Source organism: Babylonia areolata, chromosome 34 (assembly GCF_041734735.1).
Source record: "Babylonia areolata isolate BAREFJ2019XMU chromosome 34, ASM4173473v1, whole genome shotgun sequence".
NCBI classification, from domain to species: domain Eukaryota; kingdom Metazoa; phylum Mollusca; class Gastropoda; order Neogastropoda; family Buccinidae; genus Babylonia; species Babylonia areolata.
This window is the reverse complement of record NC_134909.1, coordinates 7,250,691-7,270,690: the sequence shown is the minus strand read 5'-3', so window position 1 is coordinate 7,270,690 and position 20,000 is coordinate 7,250,691. Positions and strand designations below refer to the sequence as shown.

The 20,000-nt window shown below is 43.7% G+C and overlaps 1 protein-coding gene and 1 non-coding gene across 3 annotated transcripts in view; one reads left to right on the top strand and one right to left on the bottom strand.

Moving 5' to 3' along the window:
* LOC143277658 (uncharacterized) overlaps positions 1-20,000 on the bottom strand; it is a 615,105-nt gene that overhangs the window by 367,682 nt on the left and 227,423 nt on the right. The gene's annotated exons all lie outside the window — the stretch shown is intronic.
* Positions 13,910-13,982, top strand: Trnav-uac (transfer RNA valine (anticodon UAC)). Its single transcript has one exon. It is a non-coding gene; the product is annotated as a tRNA-Val (tRNA).

The following is a 20,000-nucleotide window of genomic DNA, read 5'->3' as shown; positions in this document are numbered from 1 at the left end:
TAAATGATTCATAAATATTAGTCCAAGCATTACTGAATTTCATCAAATCTATGTTGAAATCACCCATTAAGATAATTTCATCAGATACTTGCGAAATCAAAAGATCACCCATCATATTCGTAAACTGATCAGTCCAATCTACACGTTCAGTGGGGTTTCTATAAATAAAACCTAATACAATTGGTTTTGATCTTTTCAGCTGAACTTCAATCCACACTGACTCCACATAATTCTCTAGTGCTTCAAGTCTGAGTCAGATATGTGCTGAGATAATTTTGATTCTGCGAAACCAAATATGTGAAAGCCTTTACCAGAATTATACAATATATGGGACACCTCACTTAATTTATTTACCACATGATTTATATTGAGATACCCAACTCTCAAGCCATCTTTTGATGGCCAAAGATTACGTGTATTGTTCATAATTGTCAGGACAGAAGAATAATGCATGCGACGCAAAAGTACAAATAATTAGAAAAGATAATCAAATAGCGCACTAAAGGTATAAATAGTGTAAATCAAACTTGTTAGGAAGATCAACTACACAAAGAGACAACAAAAGGCAGCAGGGTTTGTACAATGTTGCAGGATGTCCTGAAGCTGCCGTTCAGCCAGGTACCTCGAACGGAAAGCATTCAACACAACGTGAATCTGCTTATGAACTTAGTCACATATTTTGTTCCGGCATACAGTGACACATGTGAGTTTTAAGATAAGCCATACAAATGCAACATGTGACAAAAGAACAGAACCACAAATCACACATCCTCATTTGTATATGCATACATTCACTCACACATGTTCACAAATAATCAAACGATTAAATTAAAAAATGTAACTAATGTGTTTGATGAGCAGGGAATGCGTGTTGTTGTGACAGTAACTTTGAAGCCATCAGCAACAACCGCTCAGCATCAGGGTGAAAACGATTTGGGGATACTGAGCTGGACCATCCGTGCATTTGTTGCCCGGGGAAAGCGGGGGGAGGGGGGCTGTATGTCTCCACATGACTTTCTGACTGATGTGGAACGTGAGTGGAATTCGACAGGAAAGGGCGTGAGAGAGGAAGAATGGAAGTGTTTGTTTGTGATGAAGGGACAAGATTATCTTTGGTACAGGGATTTTGAATCAGTGGTGGATAATGATAGGATGAGTAGACAGATGGCGGAAGAGGTTTTGATTGTTGAACTCTAGGGGAGTGAACCTGATTATCCAAGTTATTTTGATTTACATTGGGAAAATCAGAAAACTGGACAGAAGGCTTTGAATGTTTGTACCCTTGTGAGGATCTGTACCCTGATCAGAATGACAAACGATTTTCTTGTGGAATGTTGTCATCAGAATATGAAGAGTCCACAACAGCCTTTTCAGATTTTCCCCCAGGCACTGGGGTGATTTATACTGCTGTACAGATTTGCGTCAGACGCGAACAGGGGAAAATTGTCAATAAAATTTACATTGTATCGAGTACATGCTTCTTGCATATAACGATTTGCTGGGGCAATACTGTTGTTGAAATGGTGTTTTCCTTTTGCCGGTAGGATGGAGCTAAAGGTCACCCGTGCCTTTGGAAACTTCCTCAGACATAATGCCATGAGCTCGGACCATGTCTCCAGCGGCACAGGGCCAGACGGACAAGAATTGATGCCGACATGGACAATAACGTCTTTCAGATCAGGGGCTGTGGGGGTTGACTGCAGCCAGGTGTGGAGATCTCTAACAGTCATACCTGGTACACATATTTTGAATAAAAATTCTTGTCGAGGGGCTAAGCGTTTTGGATTGATGAAGCGTATGATGGAGTCTCCGATAAGTAGCATTGTTGCTCTCTTGGGGATAGACATGTGAGCCAGAATTTCACCGGGGCTTGATTTGGGGTGTGGGAGGTAGCTATCCTTCCTCACAACTGCCTCAACAGGAGGCAGTGTTAAGTGCGCTGCTGGAGTATTTTCTGACAGTGCGGAATATGCGTTTGCAGTGGAAACAGAATATTGCAAAGCATCATCATCCGTATCAGCTTGAATCGGGGCAGGGGGGTTAATGCATATGTTGGATTTGTCTGCCGTCAGTGACAAAATGGAGGGTGGTTGTGACAAAGACTGACAATCAGTCCGTGGTCCATCTTCAGGACCGGTAAGGACCGTTGTTACAGTCTGACCATCACTGTTACAGGGAGAGCTGGGAGAACATGTATCTTCAGTTTGAGTATCAACATCCACACTGCTGGTCTTGTTTGACAGATTGTGATGTATTTCATCTGACTCAGTCTGTGAGAAGGTTGATACACTTTCTTTTGGGGTAGATTTTATTTTTTTTACTTCTGACAGGAGGGACCCTAGCTGAGCTTTTATGGACCCATTTTCTTTTGTGAGTTGTTTGTTACATTTTTTCCAGATCATTAATGTGTGTTTTTAATTCATCTATTTTACAAACTAAGGCATCAAATTTTTCACAAACATTTACACGTAGTTCATTTTTGGTGACTGTTTTGACGTCTTCAACCACAGACTTGAAGTCACTTTCCAGTGCGGACTGTGCGCTGGTCACTGCTTCCAGCTGCTGTTCCAGAAGAACAACTTTGTTGGACAGTTTGGGAAATGGGCTGCACACAGATGACACACGAGGGGGAGGATAAAGTGTTCGTTTGCACTGCTTTCTTGTCCTTTTACCCACAGGGGCAGACTTCCTGTGGGATTTGGGTTCAGTCTTTTGCTGCTGCTCACAGGGTAGCACTGTCGGGGTGGGTGGGAGGAGGATGACGCTTTCTCTTGTAGGGTCGTCCGTTCTAGACTCCAAGAGCAGGTGTGGTGTTTGGAGAGGGGGGGTGTCCACTGCTGGCACTGCTGATATTGTTGTCATGAGAGATAAGTCAATAGTAGGATTTTTTAACGTTGGTGTTCCATGGAAATTGCTAATAAACTTGACAGGAGTTTGAATTAATGAAGACATCAGTTTTTCACAATTCTTATCTCGAGTAAAAGTGGAAATAAAATCTTTTAAGATTTCACATTCATCAGAGTCCCACCTCGGGCAGTCAACACCTTGACAAAGCAGAGTTCCTGCAGACTGTGAAGAAAAATAAAGGGATATAGTAATATATTTGGAGGTCTGGTGAAAAATACGAATAACTGTTTTAGAAAGAGGTGGTGGTGGTGGCAGAGAAACCACTGGTGACGAGAAGTTTAATATTGAATCACTGGAATCAAAGTCACTGTGCTGAACGGAAATCTCAGTGTCCTGAATGGCTAGGTAGCGATATAACAAACTGTTCCTCCAGACCAAGAGCTCGTCTTTGCTACATGTAAAACGTTTTTGAATGATGTCCATAGTGGGCTGTAGTTTGTTGTTAATGGTTTTTCCATAAGGGGAAATGATTCAGCCATGATAATGAGTAATAAAACGGACTACTGTGGATTAAAAAAAAATATAAATCATAAAAAGGAATTTACACACAGACAACACACATAACTCACTTGCTGTCACCGCCGGAACAATACACCAGGTTACTCACAAATAAATCCCATCATGAGGTGGTATGGTATCCATATGCACACAGTTATCCTGCCACACAGGGTCACGCTGAACAGCACAGTCAACCACACACAGTTCACAACAGCTGACAAGTATAACGTTCACATTGCACAGCCACAGTTCATGGGCACTCTTGTGTGTCCAAGTGCGATCACCGAACAACACCAAACAACACACGCTAATTTGTAAAATAAAAAAAAACTTTTAACAGCAGTTGACACAGAAAAGTATCCACTGAATCTACACAATGATGTTTTTCGTGATCACGCATAGGAAAATTTGTAATTAACAAAAACGCTAAATATTTTTGACGAGCTCTTTCCAACGGATGCACGGCATCTCGTGAGCACAGTTCAGAGAGGGAGATAGAGGGGGGGGGGGAGGGAGGGAGAGAGAGGGAGATAGAGATAGGGAGGGAGAGAGAGGGGGGAGGGAGGGAGAGATAGGGAGAGAGCGAGGGAGAGAGACAGATAGGGAGGGGGAGAGAGAGGGGGGGGAGAGAGAGGGGGAGGGAAAGAGAGAGAGAGAGGGAGAGGGAGGGAGGGAGAGAGAGGGTGAGGGAGAGAGAGAGGGAGAGAAAGAGAGAGAGGGGGAGAGATGGAGGGGAGGAGAGAGAGGAGATAGGGAGAGAGAGAGGGGGGAGAGGGAGGAGGGATAAAGAGGGGGGTAGAGAGAGAGGGAGTGGGAGAGAGAGGGAGGGAGGGAGAGAGGGAGACAGACAGACAGACAGACAGACGGATTAAGGCTCAGATGTTTGATGATATAGCGAGAGAGAGGGAGAGAGAGAGGGAGGGAGAGAGAGAGGGAGAGAGAGAGGGAGGGGAGGGAGGGAGAGAGAGAGAGGGAGGGAGGGAGAGAGAGAGAGAAAGAGAGAGGGAGAGAGAGAGGGAGAGAGGGAGGGAGAGACAGAGACAGACAGACAGAGGGACGGATTAAAGCTAAGACTCGGATGTTTGATGATGGAGAGAAAGAGAGAGAGGGGGTGTGGGAGAGAGGGAGGGAGAGATAGAGAGAGAGACAGACGGATTAAGGCTCAGATGTTTGATGATAGAGCGAGAGAGAGGGAGAGAGAGGGAGAGAGAGAGAGTGGGGAGGGAGGGAGAGAGAGAAAGAGGGAGGGCGGGAGGGAGGGAGGGAGATAGAGAGGGGGGAGGGAGAGAGAGAGAGAGGGAGAGAGGGAGGGAGAGAGAGGGATGGAGGGTGGGAGAGAGAGAGAGAGAGAGAGAGACAGACAGACAGACAGACAGACAGAGAGACGGATTAAGGCTCAGACTCAGGTGTTTGATGATAGAGGGAGAGAGAGAGAGAGAGGGGGGGGGGGGTAAGGGAGAGAGAGGGATGAATGAATGAATGAATGAATGAATGAATAAATGAATGAATGTTTTATTGCATTCAGGCAATAGGCATCATTGCATTGGGATGCTGGGAAGGGGAACGTGCTGACAATAGCATTCCATTGACATTCCTATGAATATTAGAAATTATCCAGTACTCTGAAATTGCATGTAACAACAACGTAGATTTTGTACAGGATTGGTATGAATATATCCCGTACTGTCACATATATATACTCATCATTCGTATGAAATGGATTTTCATACGACATTTACTGTCACACACGTATCTCGAAATCTTCTTCATTGATTAGTTATCGCTTCTTGTCTGCGCTTAATTGAATGAAAAATATATTTTGCTACAGAACTAGATCTTTTTTTTGTTGTTTTTTTGTTTTTATCTACATCGTTCAGAAGAATGTTAATCTGAACATTGACATACAAACCAAGAAACTTGTTTCTAAGATCGGCATACAAAGGGCATGTATATATAAAATGATATTCATCTTCATTCACACCTTTACAAAATGGGCAAAACCTTGCAACTGGATTTTCAGAGTATCTCTCATAGTTCTTATTTAGCGGCAAGACTCCATGTCTTATTTGTGTCAAAGCGATTCTGAGGCAATAAATATCCAAATGTTCAAAATAGAGTCCAGTTCTGAAACCATCTTGCATGGATGAATATAAAGCGTATCTTTTCTTGTCTCTGACAGATGCCGACCATTCTTGCATATCAATCAGTCTCTGTTTGAACTGTTATATAAACATCTGCATATTATCAACTCCTTGATTCAACCACATATAACTGAATCCAGTTTTACACAAATAGATCTAATTCATGTTACCCAGCATCTTTTACTGTTCCCGTCTAAGTTTACTAGCATAAGATACGCCTGTTTAGGTAATCTATCTCAATTCGTTTCTAATAATCTAAACCAATATTTTACAGATTTCATGTATGAGTTAACGTATAATGGGTATATTCCTAATTCTGAGCACACTAGTCTTTTTTTTTTTTTTTTTGAGGGGAACACCGAGAAATCTTTTGCAAACTAGTAAATGTATTCTTTCGATGCTATCTAAACGTTGCAGCCCCCATATCTCTGCTGAGTTCAATAGAATATACTGGATTTTGGAGTCAAATATTTTGAAAAAGAGAACTCGGGACATTCCTTTACAATTGTTAAACACTCTGCGTAGAAGGTAAAGTGCTTTTTTTTGCTTTTGTTACTAGATGCCCTGTACCTATACTCGCACTCAACATAGCTGTGAATGTGAATCCTAGGTAACAATAGGTATTCACCACCTCAATTTCCACACCTTAAAAAAAAAAACATTTTTCTTTCTTACCCAGATATCCCCCCTTTCTGAACAGTATTATATGTCTTACCTCTATTACCATTTAACCACAAGCTATTACAGCATATTTTCAAAGAGTTAAGTTGTGTCTGTAATCTGCCTGGTGTAGTTGCAATAAAAGCTACATCATCAGCAAAAAGTAGAATGAAGACTTCGATAAGAGTGGGAAGTAACTGTACACCATGAACCCCAGTATCATTTATATGATTGGCTAACTCATTAATAAAAAGTGAAAAGAGCGTGGGACTTAACCTGCAACCCTGTCTTACACCTACAGGACGTTAAAAAGCTCCGAGTATTCTCCATTCGAATGAACACATGAAATGAGAGAATCATACATAGACTGAAGGCAACAAAAAAAATTCCCTTTTATCCCCTCCTTGTGCAATGTTTGTAACAAATTATTATGATGGACAGAATCGAACGCCTTTTTAAAGTCAACAAAACCACATAAAGTTTTCGACCATTGCTACTTAATAGTTTCTGGGCAGTTGAATACAGATTAAATATGTGATGAATTGTTGAATAGTCTTGTGTAACCCCAGCCTGGTTTTCAACAATTACATTGTTTTTTCTCCAACCATGCATATAATTGCTCATTCAAAATTGAAGTAAAACATTTGCAAGTAACATTGATTAAAGATACACCCCTGTAGTTACCATGGTTATCCATGTTACCCTTTTTGAAAACTAGCACCACTATAGCTTTGGCCCACTCTTTGGGATATACGCCACTATAAAAAAAAAAAAAAAAAAAAAAAAATTAAATAGCATCGTTATAAAGTTAATAACATTGTGTCCACCAGCTTTCAACATTTCTCCTGTAACACATCGGTTTCGCTGGCTTTTCCGCATTTTATTTTCTTAATGGATTTCTCTACTTCCTGATGTGTGTTTACTTGATTTAAAGCATGTTCTTCTTCTTCCTGGGTATTTCTTTCTATGTTTATTTGTTCATCTGTACTCTCTTCATTAAAGCTGAATACTTTCTGGAAATGCTTAAACCATTGCTGGTTACTTATATTTTCACTGTTGCATGATTTATTCTTTAATCCTTTTCTTTTCAGATCATTCCAAAATATCGAAGACTTATTCATATTTTTACACAGTTTCTCTGCTGTTTCTCGTCGGAAACTCGTCCTTTTTTTCTTTAAAAAAAAAATTGTATGCTTTTCTACTTTCCACATACAATATTCTCATTTCCGGACATTTACAGTTGCTAAAATTAATGATTCACTCTTGTTTTACATGCACGTCATCCGTCTGTTCTGACATGTGCAACGTCCCAAGCGTTTGTGCTTTCGGTATGAACGTAACAGTCTTCAACATTCCCGCTTTGCCTGGCTGCATTCCTCATCAAACCATTCTGCTCCTTTTGACTTCTTCCTATGAGACACGTTTTTCACCATACACTCAGCAGCTCCAAGTCAGTACTGATTAAATAATGCCAGTGCTAAGTCAGAATCTTTGTCTATTTGGTTTATGGCTTCGTTCAGATTTGACCATCCCTCTTCGTTTGTAAGTTTGTCTTTGTATTCGTCTTCTTGTCTACATTCCAAACTATTTTCTCTATAGTATTGTATCCATTTCTTTTAATATTGTTCTGTGGATTTGTATCAGTTCTTATCTCCGTAAATAATGTCAGCTGTACTGGCAAATGATCAGAGTCTACAAGTTCTTTTACAACTAACTGCATATCTGACAATTGAGTCAATAAGCTGCAGGACATAAAAAAAAATAATCAATTACACTTGATCCACTGTCAGACATGAATGTACATGCAGAGTCACAATTCCACTGTACCATACCGTTCACAATAAAACAATCCGTAGCAGTACACAGATCAACCAGCTGATTCCAAAAAAGATTCGTTTCCAAATCATCAGACTTTCTTGCAAATGTGTGATCATCCAGTGTAACATTGCTACTTGTCTGCTCAAAATAGTCCTCTGCTGGCTCATAGCTTTTGTTTGCAGTGCGAGCGTTTAAGTCTCCCGAGAGAAGAATCTGAAAATGACCATATGTTTCGTGTAGAGACATGATACATACATTAATCATTTCTACACCATATCAACTATGACTGTTTTTCCAATACTTGGAATCATACGGTCTTACATAAGATGAGATAAACATGACATCACATTCGCTCCCAAACAATTCTTTAGACATTTTTGATACAATGACATTATCTTGATCAGTTTTTACATGGGAGATGAATTAGGAAAAAAAAGTTTGTTTGCAGGCGCCATAACTCCTCCTGAATGCCTCCCTTGCTTCGGGAGTTTTGTCGCTTTGGAAATAAAGCAGTCATAATCTAAAAAAAAAAAAAAGAAAAAAAAGTTGAATTGATATCTTCTGTAACAAAAGTTTCAGTCAATGTAATGAAATCATAAGCGGTTATAAAATCTACAAAATCTTGATTAGACAATTTCCCCACAAACATTATAATTTAGAAATGTGATGGTTTGACAAATGTTTGAATCAATGCGCCAACTCGGCTTAACATTTCCATTTAAAGTAGGTTCAGATAACTTTGCAGTTTGACACGTATTTGTTAGTTTACTTGAGGTAGTTGATGCCCGGCCTGACCCCTAACTGCTGTCCCGAAGACACGCAGGAGAAGCTGCCTGTCTTTCTCCGCCTCTATCACTGCTATGAGAACCACCACCGTTTTTGGCCTTTTTGAACGCCTCCTTGATATTGCCCTGGCTACCTGAACGTTGTTTGGTGGTTCCTGCCCGTGTTGACATTCTGGATGGCCTCTGTTCCTTTGCGTTGGTCTGTACCTTGGCCTGAGAACGGCTGTGTATGTCCGACACGCCATCCCTGACAGCGTCTTCTGCCCTGGCCTTTACCTGTCCATGCTCAGTGTCCACTAGAGGCTGATCCCCTGAGTCTTCTCCACACTGGGTGTGACCGTGCTCCACTGCATCTGACTGCCCGAGAGGAATGACAGCCCCGTAGCTTGGTCCTGTTGATTCTGCCGTCCACTCTGGTGCCGCTGCGTGAACTTCTGTCGACACTAACTGCCCCGTTGTCTGGTTTGTACGTAGTTATCTGACGATCTTTGACTGAAGATGGTGGTGACTCTCTGTGGACTTGTGACAGGTCACCTGTTGAAGGACACTGATGGGAAACTTCTGGGTCGTCCTCCTGCTCTTCCTCGTCATCGCCAGATGGTGGGTCTGGATTCGGCACTGTGTTACAGTCCGACAGCGGGTCGACGTGAGACTCTTCCCCTGCATCTCTAACTTCACTGACCTGATATACGTGTGTGCGTGTTGTTGTAGTCTCATGCTGTGGGTCAGAGTTCTCGTTGACTTTTACTCCTGATCTGACACCATTGTGGTCAGTCATTTCTTGTCTGTCTGTTTGTTCCTTTGGCCGTGAGTAAGACCGCTTCTGCTCCTCAATCTTTACGATTATTCCCCTATGTTCTGCCCCCGGCGAACCACGAAAGACAGAGTTTTGCCTTCTGCGCCTGTCCCAGTCTGAAGGGTTTTGTATTTGCCGTCTCTCCCAGTGTGCGTGGTTTCTTGATGTGTAATAATCATGTTTAGAATTCTCTCCCCCCCCCCCCCCCCCGTCCCCCTCTCCCTTTTTGTTGCCGTGGATTCTTTTACGTGCGCTAAGAAAATGCTGCTGCACATGGGACCTCGGTTTATCGTCTCATCCGAATGACTAGCGTCCAGACCACCACTCAGAGTCTATAAGAAGGGGGGATGGGGGGTATACAGGCGAGTGTTGGATTCGAGCCTGTGCGTCCAGATTCTCTCGCTTCCGAGGCGGACGCGTTACCACTGAGCTGCCACTCGACTTGATTAATTGATTGATTGATATGGATACTTATATAGTATGTATCCTCGGTCGCAGACCAAGCTCTAAGCGCTTTACAAATACAGGGTCATTTACACAACAGTCTGCCAACCTGGGTAGAGCCGACTGACGGCTGCCACTGGTGCTCATCATTCGTTTCCTGTGTCATTTAACCACATTTCAGGCACGCACACATACACACTCAGACAGACATGTAACATTTTACGTGTATGACCGGTTTGTTTTGTTGTTGTTGTTTTTTGTTTGTTTGTTTTTTGTTGATGTTTTTTACCCCGCCATGTAGGCAGCCACACTCCGTTTTCAGGGGTGTGCATGCTAGGTATGTTCTTGTTTCCATAACCCACCGAACGCTGGCATGGAGTACAGGATCTTTAACGTGCGTATTTGATCTTCTGCTTGCGTATACACACGAGGGGGGTTCAGGCAGTAGCAGGTCTGCATATACCCTGGAAGATCAGAAACATCTCCACCCTTTGCCCACCAGGCGCCGTTACCGAGATTCGAACTCGGGACCCGCAGATTGAAGGTCCAACGCTTTAACCACTCGGCTGTTGCGCCCGTCGCACATTATTCAAAAGTGAAAGTCTTCGTGGTGTTCAGCTGTGGTGGAGTGAATGCGGGGATGGGGGTGGGGGGTGGGTGGGGTGGGGGTTAAGTTGAGAGTAAATAACAATGTCATCGACTTACATCTTGTGAGAAGATGAAGAAGCGAAGGCAGCAGCTGGAACTGGTAAAGACAGTGCGGTAGATTCAAGAAAGGTCTAGTTTCAGGTCAAGTTTCAAATGAAAGCACCGCTACTGTACCTTGTTGCTTTGTATTGTATTGTATTGTATTGTATTGTATTGTAGAGAGGATGAACAGAAAAGTGTGTATTGTATTGTATTGTATTGTATTGTATTGTATTGTATTGTAGTGTGTTGTGTCGTGTCGTGTTGTGTTGTATTGTGTTGTATTGTATTGTATTGTAGTGTGTTGTGTTGTGTTGTGTCGTGTTGTGTTGTGTTGTGTTGTATCGTATTGTGTTGTGTTGTGTTGTGTTGTGTCGTGTTGTGTTGTGTTGTATTGTATTGTATTGTATTGTATTGTATTGTATTGTATTGTGTCGTGTTGTGTCGTGTTGTGTTGTGTTGTGTTGTGTTGTATCGTATTCTGTTGTATTGTAGAGATGAGGAACAGAAGAGTGGAAGGGTGATAGAAGTCACTGCATCTGTGGAATATTTTGGTGTCTACATAAAAAGTGTCAAAAGGAAGATTTCTCAGGCACGGTGCGTTGGAAATTAGCAACTGATATTTTGGAAAGATCGTGTTGCCATAGATGGAACACCTCCCCCAAATAAATCGTCACTTCCGGCTAGTATGACAAGCCTTTGCACAAAATATGGAATAACAAAGTGCGCGTGCATTAATTTTAACAGCCGTCATTAATTTAAGTGGTTATAAATCAGTTCCAGAGATGAAATGAGTAAGCTGTCTTAGGCAGACATTGTATCTGATAACTCATGAAAACGCCACGGGATTGTCATCAGAATCGTGCAGGGGGAGGGGGGGTGGAGGGCGGGTGAGGGGGGGGGGGGGGGGGGGCAGAGGGCGTGAGGGGGCGGGGGGGTGGGGGCAAGACAAAAGTATGGTGTTCAGAAAGGGTCAGTTGACGAAATTCATCAGGTCTGCAGCGAAAACCGTTTTAAACAAAACATTTATGAAACAGTAAGTTTTGGGGTGTTGATTTTTCTTCAAACTTCCACTTTTTTTTTTTTTTTTTTTTAGCCGATCGTAACGTCCTTAGTCATTCCTTCCTTTGTGTAGGTCCCGGGAGGGATGTCCCAGTTATTTGAAATGTACTACCATAGGGGTCCTTTCTACAGGGGGGGGGGGGGGGGGCACTCTGGGATATCCCCACTTCCCTCCGCCCTCGCCACCCCCCCCCCCCTCCCTCCACAACGCAGTCCCTATAGTGTTGCGGTCATCTTCTGACTCCACGAAAACACTAATCCAAAAATGTCCCCCTGATCCCCTCCTCCCCCCCCCCCAAAAAAAGAGAAGATAAATAGATACTAGTTTTGCATTTGTTGGGCACGCACGCGCATAATTATTTGCTCGTGCGTGTGTGCACACATCTATGTGTACGTTCGTGCGTGCGGGCTTGCGTGTGTGTGTGTGTATGCGTGCGTGCGTGCGTGCGTGTGTGTGTGTCCTACTCTACACTCCCCAGCAATACCCCCTTTCCTACTCTACACCCCCTAGTAACACCCCCTGTCCTGCTCTACACCCCCCAGTAACACCCCCTGTCCTGCTCTACACCCCCCAGTAACACCCCCTGTCCTGCCCTGCTCCCCCCAGTAACACCCCTGTCCTGCTCTACACCCCCCCAGTAACACCCCTGTCCTGCTCTACACCCCCCCAGTGACACCCCTGTCCTGCTCTACACCCCCAGTAACACCCCCTGTCCTACTCTGCTCCCCCAGTAACACACCCCTGTCCTGCTCTACACCCCCCAGTAACACCCCTGTCCTGCTCTACACCCCCCCCCCCAGTAACACCCCTGTCCTGCTCTACACCCCCCCCCAGTAACACCCCCTGTCCTGCTCTACACCCCCAGTAACACCCCCTGTCCTGCTCTACACCCCCCAGTAACACCCCCTGTCCTGCTCTACACCCCCAGTAACACCCCTGTCCTGCTCTACACCCCCCCCCCCCAGTAACACCCCTGTCCTGCTCTACACCCCCCCCAGTAACACCCCCTGTCCTGCTCTACACCCCCCCCCCAGTAACACCCCCTGTCCTGCTCTACACCCCCAGTAACACCCCCTGTCCTGCTCTACACCCCCAGTAACACCCCCTGTCCTGCTCTGCTCCCCCCAGTAACACCCCCTGTCCTGCTCTACACCCCCCCAGTAACACCCCCTGTCCTGCTCTACACCCCCCCAGTAACACCCCCTGTCCTGCTCTACACCCCCCCAGTAACACCCCCTGGCCTGCTCTACACCCCCTGTCCTGCTCTACACCCCCAGTAACACCCCCTGTCCTACTCTGCTCCCCCAGTAACACACCCCTGTCCTGCTCTACACCCCCCAGTACCACCCCTGTCCTGCTCTACACCCCCAGTAACACCCCTGTCCTGCTCTACACCCCCCCCCCAGTAACACCCCTGTCCTGCTCTACACCCCCAGTAACACCCCCTGTCCTGCTCTACACCCCCAGTAACACCCCCTGTCCTGCTCTACACCCCCAGTAACACCCCCTGTCCTGCTCTACACCCCCCAGTAACACACCCCTGTCCTGCTCTACACCCCCCAGTAACACCCCTGTCCTGCTCTACACCCCCCCCCCCCCCAGTAACACCCCTGTCCTGCTCTACACCCCCCCCCCCCCAGTAACACCCCCTGTCCTCCTCTACACCCCCAGTAACACCCCCTGTCCTGCTCTACACCCCCCAGTAACACCCCCTGTCCTGCTCTACACCCGCCATTTACCCACCCTGTCCTACTCTAACCACCATCACCCCATCGTTAACCCTGTCCTATTGTCCCCCAAATCACTGCCCCCCCCCCCCCCAACCTCCCTTCACTCCTCCCCACTACCCCCAGTCCTATTCAACCCCCCACCTCCTACCCTCCGTCTTTCTCTTAACAATACGTTTTCATTACAGTGGCATCCAACCAAACAATAAACATGATACTGTCAAGGTGTATAACCTCCATCTGGTTTTACAATGATTGTTTATTTAAAACCTCCATCTGGTTTTACAATGATTGTTTATTTATTTATTTATTATTATTATTATTATTATTATTATATATATATATATGTATATATATATATATATATATATATATACAACAGCGGTTCTGTGGTGTAGTGGTTATCACGTCTGCTTTACACGCAGAAGATCGCGAGTTCGAACCTCGCCAGAACCTCTCTCTTTTTTTTTTCAAGGACTGACCGAGCGCGTTGGGTTTCGCTGCTGGTCAGGCATCTGCTTGGCAGATGTGGTGTAGCGTATATGGATTTGTCCGAACGCAGTGACGCCTCCTTGAGCTACTGAAACTGAAACTGACACATTCCCAGATGTATGCTGATTTCTAATCAACACCTAACTCCTATGTGCATTTAATGCAATGTTCTTGCAAAATCCAGTAGACCATGCTTACATTTTAAATTTCTTTTTCACCATTTCTAAATATCAAATTTACATAACTACATCGTGCAAACGGTACACCACGAAAATATAGAGTGTGACACAGCAATACCATCACTTAACTGGTCTCAGCCTGAATACTGATTAATGAAAAGCGCTTTAGCATTGTGTGAACCTCCAGAGACATAACGTCGTCATCAACAACAATGAAAAGTCAATGAGTTTGGTTGGGAATCACTGGCCTTTGCTTATCAGAAGTAATGTCCAGCTTCACTCACACACTATCCATCCACTCACCCATTGGTATGCCCATATATCAATTCATCCGTCCGTCCGTCCACGCGTAATTCTGGATTCACAAAATCAAATAAACAGTGACATAGAGGGAGGACTTAGTGTGTGTGTGCCAATGGGCAGGAGGATGGTGCGTGCGTGCGTGCGTGCGTGTGTGTGTGTGTGTGTGTGTGAGAGAGAGAGAGAGAGAGAGAGAGAGATATTCAAGGGAAGTAATAAGCCTTTCGAGTGACATTTAGGGAAGGGAGGTAATCTAGCACGCTTGAGATTGCCCGTCTTTTCTCATTGACGTCTGTATTATCAGTTTAAAATGTTGTTGTTGTTTTACCTGAGGTCTGAATCGTTCAAGGGTCTGAGTTTTTGTGTGCTGTCCTCTGTGACGACTGATATCTTCGACTGGACAGCTTAGTAAGTGTTGATAACTTATTATTATATCACGTTTTGAAAATGAACAGAAGCAAAAAAACAACAACAACAAAAAAACAACAACAAACAAACCCCAGGTCTCCTATGTAAACAGTTGTGCAGATCTACACACACACACACACACACACACACACACACACACAGAGAGAGAGAGAGAGAGAGAGAGAGAGAAGAAATGAACATGTCATTCACAACTTGCATGACTGTGTGCAAGGACAAATGCTGTTGAGAGAGAGAGAGAGAGAGAGAGAGAGAGAGAGAGAGAGATTCAAGGGAAGTAATAAGCCTTTCGAGTGACATTTAGGGAAGGGAGGTAATCTAGCACGCTTGAGATTGCCCGTCTTTTCTCATTGACGTCTGTATTATCAGTTTAAAATGTTGTTGTTGTTTTACCTGAGGTCTGAATCGTTCAAGGGTCTGAGTTTTTGTGTGCTGTCCTCTGTGACGACTGATATCTTCGACTGGACAGCTTAGTAAGTGTTGATAACTTATTATTATATCACGTTTTGAAAATGAACAGAAGCAAAAAAAACAACAACAACAAAAAAACAACAACAAACAAACCCCAGGTCTCCTATGTAAACAGTTGTGCAGATCTACACACACACACACACACACACACACACACACACACAGAGAGAGAGAGAGAGAGAGAGAGAGAGAAGAAATGAACATGCCATTCACAACTTGCATGACTGTGTGCAAGGACAAATGCTGTTGAGAGAGAGAGAGAGAGAGAGAGAGAGAGAGGGATATCGCAACTGAAATGTTTCCATTTTTCGATGAAATAGGATCCCCCCAGAAAAAAAAATCTGGACCTGTTTATGCACTGAACAAAGATAATAACAACTTATTTTGGACACACACTTTTATGGCATAAAGGGAAAGTGGACAATATACATGATATGATGTATTTAATACAGCATACGGAAACACATCTGCAGAGATGTAGACACAGGGTTTGACACCCAACTGACAGTTTCAGTTTCAGTTTCAGTAGCTGAAGGAGGCGTCACTGCGTTCGGACAAAACCATATACGCTACACCACATCTGCCAAGCAGATGCCTGACCAGCAGCGTAACCCAACGCGCTTAGTCAGGCCTTGAGAAAAAAAGAAAGAAAAAAAGGGGGAATAAATAATAGATAAGCTTACATGAATAAATAAATAAATAAATAAATAAATAAATAAATAATAATTATAATATAGAAAAAGGTAGTAGTAGTAGTAGTAGTAGTAGTAGTAGTAATAATAATAATAAAAAACCTGACAGACCTGGAGGAACATGGTGAGCACTTTTGCCTGACTCTTCACAGAGAAGACGAAGAAAGAGATTGATTGATTGATTGATTGACTCTTTAATGGCTAAAGAATTAGGCGCAGTAAATGCCTTTTTACAAATTCTGCCCATTTAACGACACTAAACATAAAAATAAACAACGACGCAAAACATAGAAATACAGAAATAATATGAAATGAAATAAAATAATTAGAACGACGAATAAGAATAGTAACTGGAATAGTCCATTAAAGGTAACAAAGCGATGAAAAGAACCATTGGTACATTATCATGTACGTACGTACTTACACACACACACACACACGCACGCACACACACACACACACACACACACACACACACACACACACGCACGCACACACACAAACACACACACACACACAATTATAAAACAAGGAGAAGGAGGAGGAGGAGGAGGAGGATATCGTGGTAGTCCGTCAGGAGCCGACCATGACACGGGTCTGTGAACTCAGCGAACGCAGCGCACGTGACTCCGCAGCCCGAAGCTGGAAGCACACAGGCGCCCGCAGGTGTCGCAGCGGAGGAGGGGGAGGAGGAAGAGGGGGGGTGGGGGTATACGGGGTATTATTTTGGCACTGACATATTTCACAGACCATGCGATGTGTAATCCATTCTCTCACAAGCGACACTTAACAGACACGTATACTTTGTATTCAACACACCTTTTATTTAATGAAAGTAAGCAAACAGCAACAACAGTAACATAAACAGGTGAAAGACAATGAGAGGACATCGTTTTACAGACCGGATTACTATTTACAACACGTACTTCACGTTGACTGGTTTTCAAACAAAAGGTCATTCTGTTGTGAAAACGATCACTGCGTAACTGGAAGAGGGGGAAGCAATAATAATAATAATAGTAATAAGAAGAAGAAGAAGAACAAGAACACGAACAAGAACAACAACAAGAAGAACAAGAAGGATATTAGCAACAACAAAAGCAGTAATAATGCGTTGTAAGACATTATCTTATTCTGACAGATATACCACTAGCATTTCTTTGTTAATAATGATAATGATGATAATAAAAGTGATAATTAAAAGAAAATAGCAGTAACCCTGCTGTAATAACATTTGCTGCTTGGTGTACTCCTGATATATCTTTGATCTGTCTGTGTGATAACCACAATAATCATCTTCCAACTGTTGTGGCAATAATGCTACCCTGTTGTGCACATAATGCTACCCTGTTGTGCACATAATGCTACCCTGTTGTGGCAATAATGCTACCCTGTTGTGGCAATAATGATACCGTGTTGTGCACATAATGCTACCCTGTTGTGGCAATAATGATACCGTGTTGTGCACATAATGCTACCCTGTTGTGGCAATAATGCTACCCTGTTGTGCACATAATGCTACCCTGTTGTGGCAATAATGCTACCCTGTTGTGGCAATAATGCTACCCTGTTGTGCACATAATGCTACCCTGTTGTGGCAATAATGCTACCCTGTTGTGGCAATAATGCTACCCTGTTGTGCACATAATGCTACCCTGTTGAGGCAATAATGCTACCCTGTTGTGCACATAATGCTACCCTGTTGTGGCAATAATGCTACCCTGTTGTGGCAATAATGCTACCCTGTTGTGCACATAATGCTACCCTGTTGTGGCAATAATGCTACCCTGTTGTGCACATAATGCTACCCTGTTGTGGCAATAATGCTACCCTGTTGTGCACATAATGCTACCCTATTGTGGCAATAATGCTACCCTGTTGTGCACATAATGCTATACCTGTTGTGCACATAATTCTACCCTGTTGTGCACATAATGCCACCCTGTTGTGGCAATAATGCTACCCTGTTGTGGCAATAATGCTACCCTGTTGTGCACACAATGCTACCCTGTTGTGGCAATAATGCTACCCTGTTGTGGCAATAATGCTACCCTGTTGTGGCAATAATGCTAGCCTGTTGTGCACATAATGCTACCCTGTTGTGGCAATAATGCTACCCTGTTGTGGCAATAATGCTACCCTGTTGTGCACATAATGCTACCCTGTTGTGGCAATAATGCTACCCTGTTGTGCACATAATGCTACCCTGTTGTGCACATAATGCTACCCTATTGTGGCAATAATGCTACCCTGTTGTGCACATAATGCTATACCTGTTGTGCACATAATTCTACCCTGTTGTGCACATAATGCCACCCTGTTGTGGCAATAATGCTACCCTGTTGTGGCAATAATGCTACCCTGTTGTGGCAATAATGCTACCCTGTTGTGGCAATAATGCTACCCTGTTGTGCACATAATGCTACCCTGTTGTGGCAATAATGCTACCCTGTTGTGCACAAAATTCTACCCTGTTGTGCACATAATGCTACCCTGTTGTGCACATAATGCTACCCTGTTGTGGCAATAATGATACCCTGTTGTGCACATAATGCTACCCTGTTGTGGCAATAATGATAACATGTTGTGGCAATAATGCTACCCTGTTGTGCACATAATGCTACCCTGTTGTGGCAATAATGCTACCCTGTTGTGGCAATAATGATACCCTGTTGTGCACATAATGCTACCCTGTTGTGGCAATAATGCTACCCTGTTGTGGCAATAATGATACCCTGTTGTGCACATAATGCTACCCTGTTGTGGCAATAATGCTACCCTGTTGTGGCAATAATGCTACCCTGTTGTGCACATAATGCTACCCTGTTGTGGCAATAATGCTGCCCTGTGTTATGACACAAATCCATTCCCTTTCCCCTGTGCGGGGATTCTCGGTTCACCTGTCACGGTATACAAGGGAGATGACTCTCGGTTCACCTGTCACGGTACACAAGGGAGATGACTCTCGGTTCACCTGTCACGGTATACAAGGGAGATGACTCTCGGTTCACCTGTCACGGTATACAAGGGAGATGAGGCTAACACGACGACATCGACAGTCAACTTCAGACACACTGAATTACCCGAATGTCTCTTCACAAAAGATTTATTAGTTCCCTTGTTTCATAACTGACTCTCTCTCTCTCTTTCTCCACCCTTTTCCATCTTTATATATATATATATATATATATATATATATATATATATATATATATATATATATATATATATATATATATATATACACGAGGGTCATTCAATAAATAAGGTGAATTTTTCGGTATACGGACTTCTAATACAGATAGAAGCTTACTTTTTTCTTTTTTTTTTCAACGTAGTCTCCCAGAACTGTCACACACTTTTCCCATCTGTGCACAAGCTTCCGTATTCCCTCAGCGTAAAAATCTTTGGACTGATGTCTCAGCCAGTCGCTCACAACACTTTTGACTTCATCGTCACTTTCAAACTTCGTGCCTCTCGTGAACGCTTTCAAGGGACCAAACAGGTGAAAGTCTGAAGGGGCAAGGTCTGGGCTGTAAGGGGGATGAGGGAGCAGTTCCCAGCCCAGCTCGTTGATGGTCTGCACCGTTCGGGCTGCTGTGTGAGGCCTTGCATCTTTGGCACCCACCGGCAGCTGACCTTCGAGTAGCCAAGGTCATCATGGACAATTTTGTGTGCTGTCCAAACAGATAAGCTCAAAGTCCTTGCAATGTCATCCACTGTCACCCTTCTGTCAGACTGAATGAGGTCACTGACTGATTCGATCACCTCAGGAGACCTCACTTCTGTAGGCCTTCCAGGCCTGTCTTCATCCTCAACACTGCTCCGTCCTTCTTTAAACAATTTAGCCCACTTGTAGACATTTTTTTCGGCTGAAACATGTGGCACCATACACAGCTGACATTCTCCTATGA